The following is a 24,889-nucleotide window of genomic DNA, read 5'->3' as shown; positions in this document are numbered from 1 at the left end:
GAGCTCCGGTGATCACAACGCACGATCCGGGCGCCGGACAGGCTGAACTTGTGAACCCTTCACCCCCGCCGGACTTCATTTTTTAACAGGGGGTGAATGTGGTGAATGTATTACATTAACCATTCACCATGTATGTAACTGTATCACGCTGTTGCCCATGAGCGCTCCACCTATGGACCATTGTAAGGTATTACCTGTGATGTATCATGTTGGTGCCTTTGTGGGCTCCGCCCCTGGCTCCTCCCATTAAGGGGAGGTATAAAGAGCAGTAGCCCTGTAGGCTACTCCCAGTAGCAGAGCAGTCGCAGGCAGGCACTGTTCTAGTCGATTAAAGCCACAGTTTACTTCTACTCCTTGTTTCGTGTGAATTGATGGTCGCATCAACAGGCAAGAAGGTACGGTTTCAGATGGAGAAGATGGTGGCGGACAGGGGGCAGGCATGTAGTAGTGATGGGTGAGCTAGATGGTAGGCTGCTGGCAGTGAGCACATATGGTCCGAACTGGGACGATGCAGGGTTTGCAAAGAAGATGATGGGTGCTATCCCGGATCTGAATACCCATGAACTGATAGTAGGGGGGGACTGCAATACGGTGTTGGATCCGAAGGTGGACAAATCCCAGCCGCATTCGTTGTCCCAATCAGGGGGGAATGCAGAAACATTGCCTAAGCTTATGGGGGAGCTAGGAGGAGTAGATCGATGGAAGTTCCTACATCCAGAGGTACGAGAATATTCGTTCTTCTCCCCGGTACACAATGTGCACTCAAGAATTGACTTCTTTGTGGTGGGAACGGCACTATTGGCTGGGATTCAGAGATCTGAGTACTCAGCAATCGTGATTTTGGATCATGCCCCGCACTGGATGGGTGTGGTACTGGAAAAGGGGGTAGCTCAGAGGCCGGTGTGGAGAATGGATGTGGGGTTACTAGCAGACTGGAGCTTCTGTGAGAAGATTAGGAAGGTGATTGAGGAGTATATGGGGCGGGATTCTCCGAAACCCCGCCGGGTCGGAGAATCGCCGGGGGTTGGCGTGAATCCCGCCCCAGCCGGTTGCCGAATTCTCCAGCACCGTTGATCGCGCTAAGGTGGGTTTTATTGGGGTGGCGGTCAGCCTCTCCACCCTGCGCCTTGGCGTGGCGGGGGACTTCCTGGAGTTTTTGACACTAGAGAATGTAAAGTTTGAACTGAGGGGGATGAAGGAGGGTTTCTACAATTGTTGGGGTTTATTTTGCATCTAGTCCCTGGGGAATTGGTTACCGTTGATTGTTGAGGGGGGGGGGGAGGTGGATGCCTTGTTTGTTTGTTTGCTTAGGGGCTGCTTGGGGCTGGTTGGATGTTGTATTGTGACAATGTTGAAAATGTGTTGAATAAAAATACATTTTTTTTAAAACGATGCCTGGTTCGCCGGGTCAGGATTGCCAATAGAGAGGCTGACAAGCTGCAGTTGTATATTAGTACTCCAATTTCCTACACACACTCATCACAGCCAACAAAATGGCAGATCAGAAAAACGGCACACCAGACCAAGATCTCTAAACCTTGCTGTACACCGTGGAGGAGTGGTGTTCCACTCTGTTCTCCGGGGTGGGAAGAAGGCTGCCACTCGCCGCCGTACACCGGGCCTGGGTACAGTGGCAGAGACCATGAGCGCCGTGGGCCCCACCGCCGGGACCGGCCAACAATGCAGGAGGATGCTTTGTGACCTCCTCAGGGCAGCCAGGGTGAATAAGCAGAACCTTTGCGCTGACACTAACCCCCGTCTCACACACCCGTAACCCCCCCACCTGGAGGGCGACCGAACCCCACCCGCTGGCTCCTCACCTTGCACCACATGCCAGTACCCATACCACCCGCCATGGCCAGGTGCCCTGTTCGCAAAGGCCATCAGCGGCCCGTCCCCTGTGCTGCACACGTTTGACTGTCTAACTCTGTGCGCCACCTGTTTCCCCCCCCCCCCCCCCGCCAGACGAAGGTGGCACATAACAGCAGAGAGAGAAAGATGACAGGAGGGGACGGCCGGACATGCTGCACCTCACCGCCGTGGAGCAGTGGGTATGGCACCTAGTTGGTAAGCCCAGAGGGCAGTCGCTGAGGTGGAGTTCGGCATTGGGCAACCAAGTGAGCCCCTGCTGAGTTGCGATGTCCCTATGGCACACCTGGCCGGGTGGCATGGTAGTACAGTGGTTAGCACTGTTGCTTCACAGCACCAGGGTCACAAGTTCGATTCCCGGCTTGGGTCACTGTCTGCATGTTCTCCCTGTGTCTGCGTGGGTTTTCTGCGGGTGCTCCAGTTTCCTTCCACAGTCCAAAGATGTGCACGTTAGGTGAATTGGCCATGATAAATTGCCCTTAGTGTCCAAAAAGGTTAGGTGGGGTTACTGCATTATGGGGATAGGGTGGAGGTGTGAGCTTAAGTAGGGTATTCTTTCCAAGGGCCGTGCAGACTCTATAGGCCAAATGGCTTCCTTCTGCACTGTAAATTCTCTGACCCCCCACACCACCCCCTCACCATCCCCACACCAACCCCTCACCGACTCCACATTACCCCCTCACCACCCCATCTCCCGTTCACCGCACCCACACCACCCCTTCACCACCCCCAACCAACACCCTCACCATCTCCCCGCACCACCCCCACACCACCCACCACCACAAACTGTGATCCAATTATGCATCACGTCTTGTGTCTTGCAGGATCACCTGGTGTCGAGGCGGGCCCTTCTGCTATCCCCCGTCCCACGCGGATTCTAGCGAGGAGTAGATAATGGACAGCGATGCGAGTCCCCAAACGCCAGCCCGAGAATCCCCGGAGCACCAGTCCGGGGACGACACCGACTTTCTGTCATCTGTCTCCAACACCCTCCACCATCCTAGAGACATCCACCTCGGTAGGACCTGTTAGTGAAGAGGCTCCTGGGCTACTATCTGGTCCACACCACACACATGCAGCAGTACATCAGGTGGAGGTAGGAACCCACGAGGGTGGTCTGACCCCAAGGACTAGATGCCATCCTGACGGGTCTTGGACTTCTGAAAAGGTCAGCAACCATCCAGCGCCTGCTGTTGGATGGGTCCAACCACCTGCACGGGCAGGAAGCAGTACCAGGCATGCGTGCCACCAAGGCTAACACCGAACGGGTAGTGTCCACAGTGGAGGTTTCGGCATTGGTGCCAGCCATGGGTCAGGTTGTCCAAGGCCTGGAGTACCGCATGTGGGCAGTGGCCGAGGCACAGGACAGGGCTGCCCTGTCACAGGCAGCTATGTATGAGGGCCACCTGGACATTGCAGTGGCGCTCCAGAGAATGGCCCAGTTACAACGGGATATGGCTGAGGACGTCAACGGCATTGCCTGGGTGCTGGCTGACCTGAGTCAGAGGGAGGTGACACAGTCACTGATGATGTGGCACAGTCCAAGAGGGCGGATACCCAGTCCCTGTTCTCCATGGTCTCAAGTCTGGAGACCCAGGTCGAGACGGGAGCGGGCTTTCATGACTGGCGGTGTCAGGTGGCAAGGAAGTCCCAGGAGTTCGCTCCGTTTGCACCCCTATCCCAAGGAGTAGCTTGGAGGCGATCGGGCACTTCAAAAGAGGCGGAGGTGATGGGGCCCGTGCCGATGACTCCCGCTGGAGAGGTGCTGGAACACCACAACGACTCGTACTCCCCTCCACCTGTCCTTGGCACATCCGGTGGTCAGCAGGCAGAACTGGGTGACACCACACCACCGGGGACACTCGAGTAACTACCGGGACCATCCTGAGGACAGCCGCCAAAGGGGACCCAGGTCACAGGGCAGGAACCGCAGCAGGCTGCCTCACTTCCAATGTAACACCTGGTGATCAACCTGGTCAGAGCCATTGGGTCTGTAAGGCCAGAAAGGTAGACACCAGTTAAGTTGGCATGGGTGCAGGACGCAGGATAGCGTTAAGGGCTAGGGCACAAACCATTATAGCGATGTTCACCTGTTATGTTCAAAATAAACATCTGTTCACAAAACTTCTGGACTGTCTCAGTGCTCTTTCAGAAGGGTGTGAGGGATGAGCTGGGCTGGCTGCAGAGGGGAGACGGGGGGAGATGGCCGGTATTGGATGTGGGCATGGCCCCGAGGTTGATGCTACATATCTCCCGGTACCCCACTCCCTGCCTCTCAACCCCATTCAACCCTAACGTCGTCCCCGTCCCGTCCCGTCCCCCCGCCCCCGCACCCTTTCTCCACTTTTACCACTACAAGGGTACAGTGGGACCGTGTGATGGAATGGCGGACGCTGGAGAGTGTAGTGATATGCATCACTGTATATACACAAGGGGTGAATGTAAATACAGTACAACTAAGTAACCACTAGCGGGAGCACCAGAGATGTATATAATGGACAGACCGGAAGTCAGGAGGGCACGCTTCCCAGGAACGGTAGCTAGTGAGCAGGACACAGGCAGACAGCTCTCATGTAACATCTAGTATAAGCTCTGAAGAGAGAACATAACGCAGCTACTTCAACTGTAAGACTACAAGCTTTATTCAGACATAAGGTATAATACAGAGAGTGCTACCGTGAGCAGGAGTCAGACGTTGTCAAATGACATGGAGCCCCAGAGCTCACCGCAGATCAGTTCATCATCATGCTCCACCTCATGGACCAGACCCGTTGTTACTGTCAACCCAGGGCCTACACCCCATAGTGAGGCAGAAAGGAATCGAGGAGGGGGTGCGGGTGCGAGTGCTGGGAGGGGGTCGTCAGCCAGGGGGCTGGGGGGGGGGGGGCTGGTGGTGGTGGGATGAGGTTTTCGTGCCGTCACCAAGGCTCCCTGTGTCATAATATAGATACAAGTATATGATGGTGCAGAGACAGACACTGACTGACACACTGAAATGCCACGCCTGTGGTTCATGCACCTCGCCGGGTACCGGCGCCCCTCAAGGACATCCTCAAGCAGCAGCTACAGGACCTCCAGGACCAGGGCGTCATATCTAAAATAACAGAATCAACCGACTGGGTCAGCTCCTTGGTGTGTGTTAAGAAACCATCCGGAGAACTACGCATCTACATCGACCCCAAAGATCTGAACCGTAACATCATGAGGGAACCAAGAACCCGGTATTGGCATTCTTCGACCCTGCCAAGGAGACGAAGATCTCCACTGATGCGAGCCAGTCTGGCATTGGAGCAGTGCTCCTCCAACTCGACGATGCCTCCTCATGGGCTCCAGTCACATACGCATCGCGTGCAATGACGCCCACCGAGCAACGCTATGCGTAAATTGAAAATGTGTGCCTGGGCCTCCTCATGGGAATTGTCAGATTCCACGACTACGTCTATGGACACCCCAAATTTACGGTCGAAACAGACCACAGGCCACTGGTCAACATTATACAGAAGGACCTTAACGATATGATGCCGCGCCTGCAACGCACCCTCCTTAAACTCAGCCGGTGTGACTTCGAACTAGTCTACACCCCGGGTAAGGAGCTCATCGTCGCCGATGCACTCTCCCATTCTGCCACTACGCCCTGCAAGCCGCCAGGCTTCGTGTGCCAAATTGATGCTCATGTTGAGTTATTCGCATCTAACTTGCCCGCCACGGACGAACGACTCATCCAGATTCGTTGTGAAACAGCCAATGATCCTTTGCTCCAACGCGTCATGCGCCATCTTACAGATGGATGGCTCAAGGGCCAATGCCCGCAATTCTACAACATCAAAGATGACCTGGCAGTGGTAGATGGAATTCTGCTGAAGTTGGACAGGATCGTCATCCCGCACAATATGCGGGATCTCGTCCTTGAGCAGCTCCATGAGGGTCACCTGGGGGTGGAGAGTGCCGACGGCGGGCCCGTAAGGCATTGTACTGGCCTGGCATCAACCATGACATCGCCAACGCCATTCTCAACTGCCCGACATGCCAATAGTTCCAGCCAGCTCAGCCAAAAGAGACCTTGCAGCCACATGAACTGGTGTCATCCCTCTGGACCAAGGTTGGCATTGAGCTTTTCCATGCACTAGGCCGGGACTTTGTCCTCATAGTGGACTACTTCTCTAACTACCAAGAGGTAGTTAGGCTGCATGACCTCACGTCGACAGCGGTCATCCATGCGTGCAAGGAGACTTTTGCTCGCCATGGCATCCCACTCACGGTCATGTCTGATAATGGCCCGTGTTTTGCTCGTCAGGAGTGGTCCAACTTTGCCCGGCGGTATAATTTCACGCATGTCACCTCAAGTCCCCACTACCCCCAGTCGAATGACAAAGCCGAGAAGTGGGTACACGTTGTCAAACGACTCCTGTGCAAAGCGGCCGATGCGAGATCTGAATTTTACCTCGCACTACCTACCTACAGGTCAACTTCATTGTCCACTGGCCTGTCACCAGCTCAATTGTTAATGAACCGCACATTACGAACGACGGTGCCTGCAATACACGCCCCAGACTTGGACAACTTTCCGGTCCTGCGTCGAATGCAACTGTCTCGGGCCCAACACAAGTCGGCGTACGACGCCCGCGCCAGAGATCTCCCTGCTCTCGTTCCTGATGACCAGGTTTGTGTACAATTTCCTGAAGGTGGCTGGCCTGCCGCCGCGGGGGTAATCAAGCAAGTGGCCCCCAGGTCGTTCCTGGTTCTTATGCAGGATGGCTCTTTTCTTCGCCGAAATAGGCGGGCACTGCGGCTCCTTCCACGCTCACCGCCAGATCATGATGCCCTACCTCGCCCTCAGGACAGGCCCGTCCAAGAGCTCGCAGATCTGCCTCTCTTCTGTTGCCACCCTCTGCGACTGACACAGTCCCGCCCGTTCCAGAGCAGGCGGCCCCTGACCCACCCTTACGGCGGTCAAGCAGAATTCATCGCCCACCACAGAGCCTGAATTTATGAACTGCCTGAATTTATGAACTCTCTAAACTCATGGACTGATTGTTTCGTTACCCTGGTTATTTGCTCGCTAGTTTGTACATACTGTTAATCATGTCCCGTGTTTTGTTACATACAGTCCATCTGCACTAGACACCTTCCCGTGTAAATATGTTCGGATTTTTTGTATATAGTCCTGTAAATATGCTCACATATTCTCCCCATAGTCAGGAACATTCACACACCACACTATTTATTGCCACGTACACATTTTTTTTTTCATAAAGGGGGAGATGTCATAATATACGCCCAAGTATATGATGGTGCAGAGAGAGACACTGACTGACACACTGAAAGACCAATCAACACACAGAACACAGCAGCCAATCACCAGACAGGACACGGCTACTATATAGCCAGAGGGCACTAGTTTTCCCGGGGATTCGGGATGCAGCCTCTGAGACATCCAGAGCCCGTGATCAGTAACACGAACATCTACCATGTGCTAGCAGTATAGTCTGGTCAGGTTAGCCTCAGGTCTCCAGTCAACCTAATATAGTGTCAACCCACAGTGCAAGTATGTTTAACAGTTCATAGCTAAATAAAATAGAGTTGTACTTCTACAAGTGTTGGTAGCCTGTCTCTCTCACTGCAATGGTAAACATAGTCCTTGCAGACCCAGCATACCCAACACATCACCCTGGTCAGTGAACCTGGAGGCGAATAGAGCGTCCCGTGCGCATCGGTCCTGGCACACATCTTGTGCGGCCTCCTGTGCCTGCCCATGCCCAATGCCCTGCCCATCCTGGCCCTCCTCCATATCCTCCTTCTGGGGCAAGGCCTGGCATTCATCCTCCTCCTCTAGCCCCTCTGTTGCACGATGTTGTGGAGGACGCAGCAGGCCACCATGATGTGGGAGACTCTCCTAGCACTATACTGGAGGGCCCCTCCAGAGCATTCAAGGCACCTGAACCACACCATCAGGATGCCAGTGCACCACTCGATCATGCTCCTGGTCTTTGCAGGGTCTCCGCATCAGTCTGTGGCCACCGGTTAGGTGTCATCAGACACAACTGCATCAGGTAACCCCCGTCACCCAGCAGCCAACCCCTCACCCAGGGGAGCACCTCAAAGGTGTCAGGATCCAGAGGTGAGGTACCGGAGTATGGCATTCCCTCGGTGCGCAGTGCAGGACACGATTTTCGGCTCACGAGCGGTTTTCCGCCCAACCACGTTTGCAATTCCATTATCACGGATGGAGAATCCCACCCAATTTCTCAGGCTGCTACTATTTCTTCTTCTATTTTGCCTAGGACGACATCAGGTTCTGGCATTTTACCTTGTTTCAGCTTTTTGTTTTATTCATTTACTGGATGTGGGTGTCGCTCTTTATGGCCAGCATTATTGCCCATCCTTAGTTGTCCTTCAGAAGGTGGTGGTGAGTTGTCTTCTTGAACTGCTGCAGTCCTTGCAGTGTAGGTACACCCACTGTGCTGTTGGGAGGGAGTTCCAGGATGTTGCCCAAGGGACAGTGAACGAGCGGCGATTTATTTCCAAGTCAGGGTGGTGAGTGACTTGGAGTGAACCTCCAAGTGGTGGTGTCCGCAGGTATCTGTTGCACTTGTCCTTCTAGGTGGTAGTGGTCCTGGGTTTGGAAGGTGTTATCTAAGGAACTGCAGTGCACCTTGTAGATGATACACACGGCTGCCACTGCTCATCACTGGTCGAAGGTTTGAATGTTTGTGGCAGGAGGAGCAATCAAGTGGGCTGCTTTGTCCTGGATGGTGTTGAGCTTCTTGAGTGTCGTTGGAGGTGCACTCATCCAGGCAAGTGGAGAGCAGAACATAGAACACACAGTGCAGAAGGAGGCCATTCGGCCCATCGAGTCTGCACAGACCCACTTAAACCCTCACTTCCACCCTGTCCCCGTAACCTAACCTTTTTGGTCGCTCAGGGCAATTTAGCATGGCCAATCCACCTAACTTGCACGTCTTTGGACTGTGGGAGGAAACCAGAGCACCCGGAGGAAATCCACGCAGACACAGGGAGAACCTGCAGACTCCGCACAGACAGTGACCCAGTGGGGAATCGAACCTGGGACCCTGGCGCTGTGAAGCCACAGTGCTATCCACTTGTTCTACCGTGCTGCGCACGTCAGTGTTCCATTACACTCCTGACTTGTAGATGGCGGACAGGCTTTGGGGGTCAGGAGGTGTATTTCCCGCCATAGGATTCCTACCTGTCTCGTAGTCACAGTATTAATGTGGCTAGGGCTTTTCAGTTTCTGATCAATGGTAACCCCCAGGATGTTGATTGTGGGGGGTTCAGCAATGGTAAAGCCATTGAATGGCAAGGGGCGGTGGTTAGATCCTCTCTTGTAGGTCATTGGCTGTGAAGAGGTAGAATTCCGAACGGACTACGAAGATACAAAAAGACCTCCAATCACCACAACCATTTTCTTTAGTGCCAGGTATGACTCCAACCAGCCGAGAGATTTCTCCGATTCCCATTGACTCCAGTTTAGCTAGGGCTCCTTGGTGTCACACTTGGTCAAATGCCTTGATATCAAGGGCAGTCACTCTCACTTCACCTCTGGCATTCAACTCTTTTGTCCATGTTTGAACCAAGGCTGTAATGAGGTCAGGAGCTGAGTGACCCTGGCGGAACCCAAACTGAGCGTCCGTGAGCAGGCTATTGCTGAGTAAGTGCCACTTAATAGCACTGTTGATGACTCCTTCCATCACTTTGCTGACGACTAATCAGGACGTGGCACCGGAAGAACCAAAATAATAGACAGACCAGGTGAGTGAGAGAAATGACCGAACTGGTTTAACAGTAATGTGATATGGCCGCGTTGAGAATTAACGAATGAGATTGTTTACAGGTGTGAGAGGTGATTGATGGAGGTATGTTAAAGAACGATGTTGTGTGGCCCTGATCAGGTAAACAAGCATCGGAGAGAAAAGGGGGGTGTTGTGGAACCCGCCCGCGGAGGCAAGAGTTACACATCCGGACCTTCTTGGCAACGGAGGAGGACGCTGCCGGACCTCTGAGAACCTCGCCGTGAGTACTATAAGAAGTCCATGTATTCTCGGTAGGAAAGAATAGCGGGACTGTCTAGATATAAACATTCTCCAATCACACAGGGACGGTAGGTAAATTAATAATGCCGGCGAAATAAATTAAAAGGGGATCCCCGGTGTGGTGAATGTATTACTGATACCATTCACCATTGTATTACATTACATTACATTGTATTATGTTGATGCCTTTGTGGGCTCTGCCCCCTCGGGGGAGGTATATAGATCTGCAGCCTGTAGGTGGCACTCAGTACAGAGCAGTCGCAGGCAGGCACAGTTCTAGCTGATTAAAGCCATTGTTCACTTCAACTCTCCGTCTCGTGTGAATTGATGGTCACCTCACCCGGGCTCCCTAATAAACTCTTCTCTGACAGACCGTCAGCCATTAATTAAAAAGATGCAGAAGGACGGCTGGGACGTATCACACACTTTGGAACTCCAGAGAGATTGGTTAACAAAACAAACTAAATACAAGATTTTAGTACATCAATTTGCGGGAGTAATAGAACAAGTAAATGTGATAAAGCAGAAGAAGACAGAACTAGAGATGAGAGTGAAATGTCAAACAAAAATCATAAAGGAATTAGGGTATAAGACCATAAGACATAGGAGCGGAAGTAAGGCCATTCGGCCCATCGAGTCCACTCCACCATTCAATCATGGCTGATTTCAACTCCATTTACCCGCTCTCTCTCCATAGCCCTTAATTCCTCGAGAAATCAAGAATATATCAACTTCTGCCTTAAAGACACTCAATGTCCCGGCCTCCACCGCCCTCTGTGGCAATGAATTCCACAGACCCACCACTCTCTGGCTGAAGAAACTTCTCCTCATCTCTGTTCTAAAGTGACTCCCTTTTATTCTAAGGCTGTGCCCCCGAATCCTAGTCTTCCCTGCTAATGGAAACAACTTCCCTACGTCCACCCTATCTAAGCCATTCATTATCTTGTAAGTTTCTATTAGATTGTATAAATTGTATGAGGGGGGAATAATGGGGCCATGTCTAGACATGACCTCCCTGCCCCCATATGATAGTATAGAACCAACTGCCCCTCTTAGTGAGGAGACTGAGGAGACAGTCGATGTGGCACCTGTGAGCCGAGGGGGTACCTTGGCAAACCCGACCATCAGTTACAAACCATTCACCCCGGTAGAAAGACAACAGATTATGACCGTCCTGGGAAAACTTTTAGCCCTGAAGCCAGAATGTAAACTTTTGGACGGAACTCAATGCCGTCTGGGTGGGTCACCAACTGCACTTTTAAAAAAAAATTTAGAGTATCCAATCCATTTTTTCCAATTAAGAAGCAATTTAAGGTAGCCAATCCACCTACCCTGCACATCTTTTGGTTGTGGGGGGCGAAACCCACGCAAACACTGGGAGAATGTGCAAACTCCACGCGGACAGTGACCCAGAGCCGGAACCGAACCTGGGACCTCAGCGCCGTGAGGCAGCCATGCTAACCACTTGCGCCACCGTGCTGCCCACCAACTGCACTTAAGAGACATTCACCAACTAGTAAGGGCAGCATGTCTGGCAGACAAGTGGCGACTTGTGGCTGGCGGTCCGGCGGTTGCTGCAGCCCAGGATTTTAGCGGGGGACACTGTACCCACGCAGTGCCTCTCACAGATGTGATAGACGTCCAACAGCCCACTTTCGCCCTTTTTAAGATGGAAGTCCAACGAGTCTTAGGTGATTCACCCATAAACTGGAGTAGGATCACTACCACCAAACAAAGAATAGGGGGAGCGGCTATTTACGGTTTATCAAGAAAGTTCGGGCCAAGCCAACGCTGTTAGGACAGACCCGGCGTTCATACAAGCCTTCAAGGACGGCTTGTCAAGTAAACATCAGGCCGTCATTAAACTGGGGGTAGTGACCGCCAGGAACTATGATAACTTAGTGGAATGGGCGTGCGGGGTCGATGGGTGCACTGGTGAAGACACTGACAGAGTTAAAGTAAAACAGGAAAAGGTGGCGGCCGTGGCCAAGTGGGAGTCCGGAGCGAAGCCCAAGAAAGGGCCATGCCACAATTGTGGGAAAATGGGCCACTTCGCGAAGGAATGTAAGGGCAAGAAGGTTGAGTGACAATGTAACTATTGTAATAAACAGGGCCTTCTGGAGGCTGTTTCAGCAAACATGGCAAGCCGCCTGGAGGCCAAAATACCCTATCCTCTGCAGAGTATAAGGAATGGCGCTCACTAAAGCGCTAGAGTTATCAGAAAACAAGACAGTGAACATTTATACAGACAGTAGCTACGCTTTTGGAGTCGTACATGACTGCTTGGATAGGAGGGGATTTATTACAACAGGAGGTAATCCTATAAAACATCAGTTGAGAATAGAAGCCCTCTTAGAGGCTCGTAACAAACCCCAACAGGTAGCAGTGATTAAAATTAAGGCACATCAGAGGGAACCGGACCGGAACAGCTTGGACTGGATAAATCACCAGGGGAATCAAGCCGCAGACCTCGCGGCGCAAAAGGCGTTAGAACAGAATGAGATTGAGGAAGCACTAATCGCCCTTGTGGACCACATGGAGAAAGAGATAAGTATTAAAGAACTCGATGAGGACAGCCCCGACAGAGAAAAAGGTATGTGGGAAAAGCAAGGCGCGGAGAAGGGTAGTGATGGAGTTTGGCGAAAGGATAATCGGGTAATGGCCCCCAAATGATTCAACATACATTATTGGAGCTCCACCAAGTGCTTGGACACTCAGGCAGGGAGGCCATGATAGGGAGCCTGGGAAGGGAGTGGTGTTGGAAAGGAATGGGGCGAGATGTTGCACAATACTGTCATCGGTGCGTCACCTGTGCCCAGCATAATCCGGGGAGACCCATAAAAGTCAGAATGGGACACCAACCCAGACCACGGGAACCATGGGAACACTTGCAGATAGATTTTACAAGTTCCCTGCCACCAACACATGGCAAAACATACTGCCCAGTGATTATCGATCAATTCACCCGATGGGTGGAGGCTTTCCCTCCGCGGAATTGTACCACCTTGACAGTCGCCAGAGTCTTAGCTGAAGAAGTAATTTCCCGATGGGGAGTGCCTATTCAAATAGACTCAGACCAGGGTACCTATTTTACTGGAAGTGGTATAAAAACGGTGTGCCGATTAATAGGAATAAAGCAGAAATTCCACATTCCCTACAATCCCCAAAGCTCGGGAATGGTGGAGCAGATGAATCAGACTCTTAAAAATGCGCTAGCAAAGGCAATACAGGCGTCAGGAAAAACCTGGACCAAAGTATTGCCTATTATCTTAATTAAACTGCGGGCCATGGGAAACCGAACCACAGGCTTAACCCCTTATCAACTAATGACAGGAAGAGCGATGCAATTACCAGAAGACATCATAACAGGCGGGGCCGATGTGGTCCCCTAAAAGGAAGATTAAAATGGTACGTTCTGGAAATAAGTACACAACTCGAAACGATACGAAAGAACGTTCGTGACAATCAGAAAAACAAGGACCGTGCACAAGAGCTCGCGATGGCGGCTTACGTTCCCCCGGCGGGTAGTAAGGTCATGGTAAAAACCCTGCCCAGTAAACCAGGGTTCGCTCCAAAATGGAGCGGGCCTTACGAGGTTATAATTAGTGGAGACACCTGTGCCTGCCTGGACATAAGGGGAAAGAAAAGGAGTGTGGAAACATTGGACACAATTAAAATTATATGAGGAAAAGACGACCTCATAGGGCTTCTCTCATTCATACCGGCTATGCGCAGATGAAAAGTTGGACCCGGTTGCTTAAGTCTAAATCAGATAACCAAGCTACGAAGTAATGGATGATGAACTGATGCTTGCTTTTATATTTATCTTTCAGATGGTTCAATTTATGATTATGTAATTTGTATCTATCGGGATCCTTGTATTGTGCTCGTTGCTTGGCTTAGGGATAAGCTAAGGGAGTGAATAGAGATAAGGATGGGAAGCAAGATGATGTGCCCCCCCAGTCTTCTAAGGAATGTAGTTGCGTAAACTGTATTGTCATGGGTGTAAGGGTGATGGGATTGGAAGACAATCTTTTTTTTATAAAACTCATATACGATTGTACGGAAAGCAGTCTGTGTGTTACTCGTTGGCCATGTTTGTGGCCACCCCGAGTTGGACGCTCCTCCAACTATGCACTGCAGACACGTCAGATAGACCCTGTGTGGGACAGACAGGCAGCTATAGTAGGAGCATACAAGGAAGATGCATGGAATTAATAAACTCCACGCATCCCACTTGGCGGGGAATACAGGGGACTGGAGGCACAAGATGTTCAGAGAAGACGGAGTATCCCCTATGTTTTACGGGGCAGGGATGGGGACGTGTCTATGCCCTTGTCCCCAAAAATTCCACATGTGTACAGACACAGTGTGCTCACCGACATTGTCGAGTACATCGGGGCCAATTCGCCTGTACTTGCGATAAGGAAAGATGCTTTAACGTCACAGCGGGGAGACAATTTATTTGCGGCCACTGTAACGGAACCCATGTAATCTCCGCTGCCTGGGCGTACCCATTCGATTCTTACCAATTGATCGGTTCTAATGGGAAATCAAACAACCCCCGCAATTGGTGGTATGCACAGTTCGTACAGACCAATAACCGAGCCGTTAAATGTTACCGCGCCAAGGAGGGATTTATGTTCTTCCTCAATAGTATATTCACCACGGCGACCCCTACCCTCCCGGTCCTTTTCGCGGTGGGAGCAATAGGGCAGCTTACCGTCCCATGCCCTCAAGCGGGTCATATCCGTAAGAGAATAGTGACTCGGGCAATTGGCATGGAATTTTGCGCTGATTGGAGAGATCCTGTTACTTTAGGCTCATCACTCGGCTACGGGCTCCTTAGTTCCCTATCGTTGGGAGGATCGGAGGGGGAGATTAGTGTGAAAAATAGGAATTATCTTATTTGCGGCCTGACCATCCTGGGCGATAATACTCGAAAGGGATTAGAGGCCATGAACCGGGAGTTGTCTGAGTTGAGATTGTACACCAAGCAAACCTGTTATGCAGTAGACTATCAACTAGCCCAGCAAGGGTATGTACCATCGTGGGGGATAAATGTATGACGCATGTCATAGATGAGTCTTACAATATTGACGCGATAATAAAACAACTCAATGACTTTAAGCAAGGGCCGGGGAGTGGGGGGTGGGGGGGTGGGGGGGGGGGGGGGGGGGGTGCTGGCCAGTGGCCTTTTGGAGGAGGATGGGGAACTTGGATCATGCATTCGCTAATAATAGTTGCCATTATGTGTTTGCTTTTTTTGCTGTCTTATAAGCATAGTAAAGCTATGTTGTGCTAAGATAATGGGACAGGTCCGACCAGTCGCGCCCGTGCAGAACAAGGATATCTATGATGAATTACTACCATAAAGAGACCCCTCCGACGTGCCCGTCCCCCGTATCAATGACCATGATGTCCCGGACGGGGAAATATCGAGATGGATGTGAAGAGCCCAATTGGAGATGTGGTCAGCTTGAGACATCGGGATATCCAAGGACCAACAGGGGGACTGAAGAGGTAGAATTCCGAACAGACTACAGAAGATACAAAATGGATGCCGCCTGATATAAAATGGACTCTGTCAATGTTCTTGACCCCATGTTATTATCAATGTCTTCTGCTGAAGTAGTAAAGCTTTGTGCAAAACAAGTGATCCACAACCAGATGCACCCGGAGAGACAATGAGCCGTTGGCAACCTTTGCCCAATATCTGTATTCTTAGCTATTTGTAACTGACAAAGGGGCCCCAAATTGAGGAACTAGCAAGGAATGAGGAAGGACATGTTTCAACGTGGTTGGACTATTGACCCCATGACTTTATGTAACCGTTATTTATCTAATGAATTGATCGGGTAAGGAAAACTGCCAATTCGACTTGTAGCCATTTATGGCATTGAAGATGCATGTTATGAATTGTTACGCAAACAGAATTGATTGAGTATATGTAAATGTGAATGCAAACTAATTCCACTTTCCTTCTGTATATTAACCCAGTGCGACCTCAGCTCAGGCGAGAAAAGGTGCTGCACAGACCGTGGGGGTCAAAAGCCTTTTCTCCCAGAGCTCTGAAAATTAATAAATTGCTTCTTTACTCACTCAAAGGTCTATTCGTGAATATCTTCACCTACAGCTGGCACTTGTGTGGTGTGAACGTAACTTGCCACTTGCCACTTGTCAGCCCAAGCCTGGATATTGTTCAGGTCTTGCTGCATTTCGACATGGACTGCTTCATTATCTGAGGAGTCGCGAATGGTGCCCAACATTGTGCAGTCATCCGCAAACATCTCCACTTCTGAATTATGATGGAAGGGAGGTCATTGATGAAGCCGCGGAAGATGGTTGGGCCGAGGATACGACCCTGAGGAACTCCTGCAGTGATGTCCTGAAGTTGAGATGATTGACCTCCAACCACCACAACCATTTTCCTTAGTGCCAGGTATGACTCCAACCAGCCGAGAGATTTCCCCGATTCCCATTGACTCCAGTTTAGCGAAGGCTCCTTGGTGTCACACTTGGTCAAATACCTTGATATCAAGGGCAATCGCTCTCACCTCACCTCTGGCGTTCAACTCTTTTGTCCATGTTTGAACCAAGGCTGTAATGAGGTCAGGAGCTGAGTGACCCTGGCGGAATAATAGGTCAGAAGGTGAAAGCATTGAGAGAAAACTAGGGAATAGGGCCAGTATGGCTCTGAGGAAGAGCAGACAGGGAGATGTTGCTGAAAACAGCGGGTCTGGTGGCCTGAAGTTCATATGTTTTAATGCAAGAAGTATTACGGGTAAGGCAGATGAACTTAGAGCTTGGATTAGTACTTGGAACTATGACATTGTTGCAATTACAGAGACCTGGTTGAGGGAAGGACAGGATTGGCAGCTAAACGTTCCAGGATTTAGACGTTTCAGGTGGGATAGAGGGGGATGTAAAAGGGGTGGCGGAGTTGCGCTACTGGTTAGGGAGAATATCACAGCTGTACTACGGGAGTACACCTCAGAGGGCAGCGAGGCTATATGGGTAGAGATCAGGAATAAGAAGGGTGCAGTCACAATGTTGGGGGCTTACTGCAGGCCTCCCAACAGCCAGCAGGAGATAGAGGAGCAGATAGGTAGACAGATTTTGGAAACGAGTAAAAACAACAGGGTTGTTGTGATGGGAGAATTCAACTTCCCCAATATTGACTGGGACTCACTTAGAGTTAGGGGCCTGGACAGGGCAGAGTTTGCAAGGAGCATCCAGGAGGGCTTCTTAAAACAATATGTAGACAGTCCAACTAGGGAAGGGGCTGTACTGGACCTGGTATTGGGGACCGAGCCCGGCCAGGTGGTAGATGTTTCAGTAGGGGACCATTTCGTGAACAGTTACCACAATTCAGTAAGTTTTAAAGTGCTGGTGGACAAGGATAAGAGTGGTCCTAGGGTGAATGTGCTAAATTGGGGGAAGGCTAATTATAACAATATTAGGCGGGAACTGAAGAACCTAGATTGGGGGTGGATGTTTGAGGGTAAATCACCATCTGACATGTGGGAGGCTTTCAAATGTAAGTTGAAAGGAATTCAGGACCGGCATGTTCCTGTGCGGAAGAAGGATAAATACTGCAAAATTCAGGAACCTTGGATAACGAGGGATATTGTAGGCCTCGTCAAAAAGAAAAAGGAGGCATTTGTCAGGGCTAGAAGGCTGGGAACAGACAAAGCCTGTGTGGAATATAAGGAAAGTAGGAAGGAACTTAAGCAAGGATTCAGGAGGGCTAGAAGAGGTCACGAAAAGTCATTGGCAAATAGGGTTAAGGAAAATCTCAAGGCTTTTTACACATACATAAAATGCATGAGGGTAGCCAAGGAAAGGTTTGGCCCACTGAAGGAAAGGCAAGGGAATCTATGGATGGAACCAGAGGAAATGGGCGAGGTACTAAATGAATACTTTGCATCAGTATTCACCAAAGAGAAGGAATTGGTGGACGTTGAGTCTGGAGAATGGTGTGCAGATAGCCTGGGTCACATTGAGAACCAAAAAGACGAGGTGTTGGGTGTCTTGAAAAATATTATTGTAGATAATTCCCCAGGGCCTGATGGGATCTACCCCAGAATACTGAAGGAGGCTGGAGAGGAAATTGCTGAGGCCCTGACAGAAATCTTTGGATCCTCACTGTCTTCAGGTGATGTCCCGGAGGACTGGAGAATAGCCAATGTTGTTCCTCTGTTTAAGAAGGGTAGCAAGGATAATCCAGGGAACTACAGGCCGGTGAGCCTTACTTCAGTGGCAGTGAAATTACTGGAGAGAATTCTTCGAGACAGGATCTACTCCCATTTGGAAGCAAATGGATGTATTAGTGAGAGGCAGCATGGTTTTGTGAAGAGGAGGTCGTATCTCACTAACTTGATAGAGTTTTTCGAAGATGTCACAAAGATGATTGATGCAGGTAGGGCAGTGGATGTTGTCTAGATGGACTTCAGTAATGCCTTTGACAAGGTCCCCTATGGTAGACTGGTACAAAAGGTGAAGTCACACGGGATCAGGGGTGAGCTGGCAAGGTGGATACAGAACTGGCTTGGTCGTAGAAGGCAGAGAGTAGCAATGGAAGGGTGCTTTTCTAATTGGAGGGCTGTGACTAGTGGTGTTCCGCAGGGATCAGTGCTGGGACCTTTGCTGTTTGTAGTGTATATAAATGATTTGGAGGAAAATATAACTGGTCTGATTAGTAAGTTTGCAGACGACACAAAGGTTCGTGGAATTGCGGATAGCGATGAGGACTGTCAGCGGATACAGCAGGATTTAGATCATTTGAAGACTTGGGCGGAGAGCTGGCAGATTGAGCTTAATCCGGTCAAATGTGAGATAATGCATTTTGGAAGGTCTAATGCAGGTAGGGAATATACAGTGAATGGTAGAACCCTCAAGAGTATTGAAAGTCAGAGAGATCTAGATGTACAGGTCCACAGGTCACTGAAAGGGGCAACACAGGTGGAGAAGGTAGTCAAGAAGGCATACGGCATGCTTGCCTTCATTGGCCGGGGCATTGAGTATAAGAATTGGCAAGTCATGTTGCAGCTGTATAGAACCTTAGTTAGGCCACACTTGGAGTATAGTGTTCAATTCTGGTCGCCACACTACCAGAAGGATATGGAGGCTTTAGGGAGGGTGCAGAAGAGATTTACCAGGATGTTGCCTGGTATGGAGGGCATTAGCTATGAGGAGCGGTTGAATAAACTCGGTTTGTTCTCACTGGAACGACGGAGGTTGAGGGGTGACCTGATAGAGGTCTACAAAATTATGAGGGGCATAGACAGAGTGGATAGTCAGAGGCTTTTCCCGAGGTAGAGGGGTCAATTACTAGGGGGCATAGGTTTAAGGTGCAAGGGGCCAGGTTTAGAGGAGATATACAAGGCAATTTTTTTACACAGAGGGTAGTGGGTGCCTGGAACTCGCTGCCGGAGGAGGTGGTGGAAGCAGGGACGATAGTGACATTTGAGGGACATCTTGACAAATACATGAATAGGATGGGAATAGAGGGATACGGACCCAGGAAGTGTGGAAGATTTTAGTTTAGACGGGCAGCATGGTCGGCACGGGCTTGGAGGGCCGAAGTGCCTGTTCCTGTGCTGTACTTTTCTTTGTTCTTTGTTCTTGGAACCCAAACTGAGCATCTGTGAGTAGTCTATTACTGAGTAAGTGCCACTTGATAGCACTGTTGATGACTCCTTCTATCACTTTGCTGATGATGGAGAGTAGACTGATAGGCCAGTAATTGGCTGAGTTGGATGAGTTGGATTTGTCCTGTTTATTGTGTACAGGACACACCTCGGCAATTTTCCACAGTGCCGGATAGATGTCAGTGTTGTAGCTGTACTGGAACAGCTTGGCTTGGGTTGTGGCAAGTTCTGGAGCACAAGTCTTCAGTATTATTGCCGAGAGATTGACAGGACCCATAGCCTTTGCAGTATCCAGTATTCAGCCGTTTCTTGATATCACATGGCATGCATCGTATTAACTGAACACTGACATCTGTGATGCTGGGTACCTCTGGAGGAGACCGAGATGGATCATCCACTCGGCACTTCTGGCTGTAAATGCCTCAGACTTGTCTTTTGCACGTATATGTTGGGCTTCTCCATCATTGAGGATGGCGATATTTGTTTCAGCTTTATCAACTTAGCTTTTATTTATGATAAGGAGTTTTACAACACCAGGTTGAAGTCCAACAGGTTTGTTTTGAATCACTAGCTTTCGGAGCACTGCTCCGTCCTCAGATGAATGAAGAGGTGGGTTCCAGAAACATATACATAGACAAAGTCAACGATGCAAGACAATACTTTGAATGCGAGTCTTTGCAGGGAATTAAGTCTGCAGGTCCAGACGGAGCAACTGGAGAGAGGGATAATCACAGGTTAAAGAGGTGTGAATTGTCTCAAACCAGGACAGTTGGTAGGATTTAGCAAGCTCAGGCCAGATGGTAGTGGGTGAATGTAATGCGACATGAATCCAAGGTCCTGGTTGAGGCCGTACTCATGTGTACGGAACTTGGCTATAAGTTTCTGCTCGGCGATTCGGCGTTGTCGCGCATTCTGAAGGCCGCCTTGGAGAATGCTTACCCGAAGATCAGAGGCTGAATGCCCTTGACCGCTGAAGTGTTCCCCAACTGGAAGGGAACATTCCTGCCTGGCGATTCCTGCCTAGTGATTCTATTGATAATAGAAGGAAACTACTTTTGTTCATTTTAACCAATTCAGATTTACCTCATTTTCAATAGTTTTCTTCTTTGTAAGCACTAAACTGAAGCATTTGTTAAGGTCCCCCACCAATTTCCGCTCATCTTCGGCTAACACACCATCTTTTCCACACGAGGATCCACTTCACATTTAACAATTCTCTTTGTTCAGATATATCTATAGAACGCGTTCATTTTAATATTTTATGTGATTCTCTCCTTATGCTCCTTCCTTACTTTCCTTACCCCACTCCCACCTTAACCTCGTTCTAGTATTCTCTTACTTGTATCATTTTTATCATATCTTTGGTGTTTTATGGCCGATATTTCACTTTCAGTTTGTATCTAGCTCCTTTATTTATTCATCGCATTCTGAAATTTGAAGCAGTCCCTTTTTAAATAGTGGGTATTTGTGCAACTTTGCAATCTCCATTTTAAAACTATTGTTGATATGTGGTTCTATGTTACAGTCCACCTTTCCATCTCACATCAGCTTTTTCACTCCTCACATTTCTAAAATTAGTCCCGATCCAATCTTCACCTTTGTTTTTTTGCAAACATTTGTACGTTGTATTTGGACCTCAAATCTTATCATATCATGTACTTAAATCATTTTTATAATCAATGTAATTATTCATAATTAGTTTCATCAAGCAATACTGCCTTGAAGGCACACAGATATAGTGCTTGAGGAAGATATCCTGTGCACACATTCTACATTGATCCAATTTCAAATCCAAACAATGAGTGAGGAAAAATTATTTTGTCATTCCTATTATTCTATCTCCCCGAATTGCATATACATTGTCCTCATTCATTTCCCTTCCCTAATTTGGGAATCTGTAGTGTAGGGAATCAAAAGAGGCTGGGCAAGTACGCGGTCAATTCCAGCCCCACTCACCCTAGAGTCACAACACATGTGAATTAACCAATAGTTCTTATGAAAATACCTGGGGCGGGATTCTTCATTTCTGAGACTAAGGGCTGGATTCTCCGATTTTGAGGCTATGTCCGGAGGAAATGTCTGATTTTACACCGAAAAAATTGGCGAGGCCCCAGCACCGATGCTCCGCCGGTGAGGGGCTAGCAGCCGTGTCACGTAAAACGCACGGCCTTCCCGATATAAACACCTGGAGAATTGCCGGGTCCGTAGCCGCGCATGCACAAGGTGACGACCTGCAGCAGTAGCACCGTACAACATGGCGCTGGCCGTCCGCAGCTGCCACGTCGGATTCACGAAAACTGAGAGCACACGTGTCCTGCCCCGTCAGAAATTCGGGCCATCGGGGGAGGGCCTGAGGCCGTCCCAACGGCATGGGGAGTCGTCCTCGATGATGCCGTTTTGGATGGGGCGGAGCATCGAAAACAGGCGCAGCTCTCAATGAGGTCAGAAACAGGGATTCTTCACCCGATCGCTGATTACGATATCGGTGTCGGTCAACAGCAAATCCCGCTCTAGGCGTTGATGCCAACGCAGAATTAGTGGACTTTCATGACAGAAAAACCGGCGCCGTGCCTGGACCGATTCGGCGACAGTTAAGGGGCTAGCACCGTAGCCACGTGGAACACAATCAATTCCAATGAGAAGCGGTGCCAGATTCAACGGTTTTGCGATTGACACGCGAAGGCTGACAAGCTGCAGCCTCATATGACCAATGCTCCCTCCATACATACCATCCCAGCCACAAGATGGCCGTGAGGCGGGCAGCCCTGCGGTTCACAGATGCCGAGCTGGAGACCCTCTTGGGCGTGGTGGAGGGGAGGTGGATGCCCCTGTATCCCGGCCTGGGAAGGAGGCTGCCTGCCACCGCTGTCCGTCATGCCTGGGCGCAGGTGGCAGAGGCCTTGAGCGCCATGGGCAACACTGTCTAGATGGGCCAGCAGTGCCAGAAAAAACTGCACAATCTTCTCAGGCGGCCAGGGTGAGTAGGCAGCACTGTCCTACACACCAGTAACCCTATTCCCTGGAGGGGGGCCGAACACCCTCCTCCGCACACATGCGGTTACCCGTACTGGCCGACATGACCGGGTGCCTTGACCATGAGGCCATCACCTACCTACCCCCTGGGTTGCATGCATCGGTCTGTCTCACACTATTGTTTTATGTGTCCCTACCTCCCGGGAGGGCAACGCACAACCGCTGGGAGCTTGAGAAGTTGGGAGGGAGAACGCCGGACCTGCGGCATAGCAGAGGGCCCTGGACGTGGTTGGCAGCCTGGAGGAAAGGGAGGTCGCCGAGGTGGAGTTCGACCGCGGGCACGGAAGTGAGACCCTGCTGAGTTGCGTTTCCCCATGGCACATGTGTCCATCCTCTCAACACCACCACACCACCCTCGCCCCCACACCACCCTCACCCCCACACCACCCTCACCCCCACACCATCCTCACCCCCGCACCACGCCCACCCCCACCCAATACCAGCCCCACACCACCGCCCCCACCCCCATGTCCACCACGTCTGGCCCGTGTTCTAATCATGCATCTTGTCCTGTGTCTTGTAGGACCTGCTGGAGATGGGGTGGGTCGATCTGGCATCCACCAACCCCAGCCAGTGCCACAGCCCACAGTTGAGACCCTCTCCCCCCCCCCCCCCCCCCCCCCCCCGCCACCCCCCCCCCCCCCCACCCCCACACACAGTTCGGAGACCAGTCCTCCACCCGAGACTCAGGACAGCCCAGAGCACGGGTCGGTGGATGACACAGATTATGCATCACAGCTATCACCAACACTATCCACCACCCCAGAGACACTCACCTAGGTTTGGCATGTTAGAGAAGAGGCTCATGGGACACTCTCTGATGCGCACCACACAGCTATTACGGTAAATCAGCTGCAGGTAGGAACACTTGAGAGGGGGGGGGGACAATCGGAGGCAGGCCAATTCCAGGGACTAGCTGCCGTCCAGATGGTCTCGGGCTTCTGGAACGGACAGTCCCATCGAGAGTGGAGATGCAGCGGCAGAGCCAGGGACTGCATGAGGGGTTGTCAGCGAGCATCCAGCACCTGCGGTGCAGTTGGAGGAGTCCAACCACGTGCAGGAGCAGGAGGTGGTGCCGACAATGCATGCCACCCAGGCCAACACTGCATGGGTGGCGTCAGCGGTGGAGGCATTGGGGTGACGATTTCGGCTATGGATCAGTATGTCCAAGGCCTGGGGCATTCTGTACAGGTGCTGGCTGACACCCAGGACAGGGTTGCCGTCTCACGGGCAACCATGTCCCAGAACCACCTGGAAATTGCAGCGGCGCTCCTAAGTGTGGCCCAGTCACAGCAGGCCATTGTAGGAATGTCGGCGGCATTGCCAGGCATTGGCCAACGTGGTGCAGACACAGAGGGAGGTGGCCCAGTCCCTGAGGGAAATAGCGCAGTCACTGGCTGATGTGACACCACCCCAGAAGGTGGTGGCACAGTCGCAGCATGATGTGACGCAGTCCCAGACATAGATGATCCACTCCCTGTGCTTCATGGCCGCGAGCGTGTGGACCCTGGTCAAGACCGGAGCGGGCCTTCAGGACTGGCAGCTGCAGGCGTGAGGGAACCTCAGGGGATAGGTCCACGCGCATGCCCATCCCATGGAGTAGCCCGGGGATGACCGGGCACCCCGAGGGAGGAGGAAGTGACGGGGCCCGTGCCGGCAACTCCCGCAGCGGAGGTGCCGGAACACCTCATCACCTCGGACTCCCCACGCCCCTCCCTCCCCTGTCTCTGGCTCATCTGGTGGGAAGTGATGTGTTAGGCAGGTTGGTTCAATGTGGACTGCACTCGATGCAGGGAAGCTAGAAACAGGTGTCTAACACTGGAGAAAACCCAATACTGTTTTATTCAACGATAGAATTGATATACATATTCAGCTGTGGGTCGACACTATACTGAACTGATTGGAGACCTTTAAGTAGCCTGACCAGACTTACTAGCTACCGCATGGTGTTTGCTCTTACTAGCACGTGGACTCTGACTGTCTCAGTGGCTGGATCCCAAGAGAGCGGAAAACCTAGTGCCCTCTGGCTTCATAGTGGCAGTGTCCTGTCTGGTGATTGGCTGCACTGTGTTGTGTGCTTACTGGTCATCCTGTGTGTCAATCACTGCCTGTCTGCATCTCATTATATACATGAGTGGATATTATGACAGGAAGTGGGCAGAACAGGGCGGCACTGCGCCACCTGGGACACCTGAGCAGCAGCGGGCCCATCCAGGCCCGGTCGCCCCAGAAGGTGCCCGCCAATGGGTCCCATGTCACAGGGTGGGAATCACAGCAACCCGC

This window comes from Scyliorhinus torazame, chromosome 7 (genome assembly GCF_047496885.1).
Source record: "Scyliorhinus torazame isolate Kashiwa2021f chromosome 7, sScyTor2.1, whole genome shotgun sequence".
Taxonomy (NCBI): Eukaryota; Metazoa; Chordata; class Chondrichthyes; order Carcharhiniformes; family Scyliorhinidae; genus Scyliorhinus; species Scyliorhinus torazame.
This window is presented reverse-complemented; position numbering follows the sequence as displayed.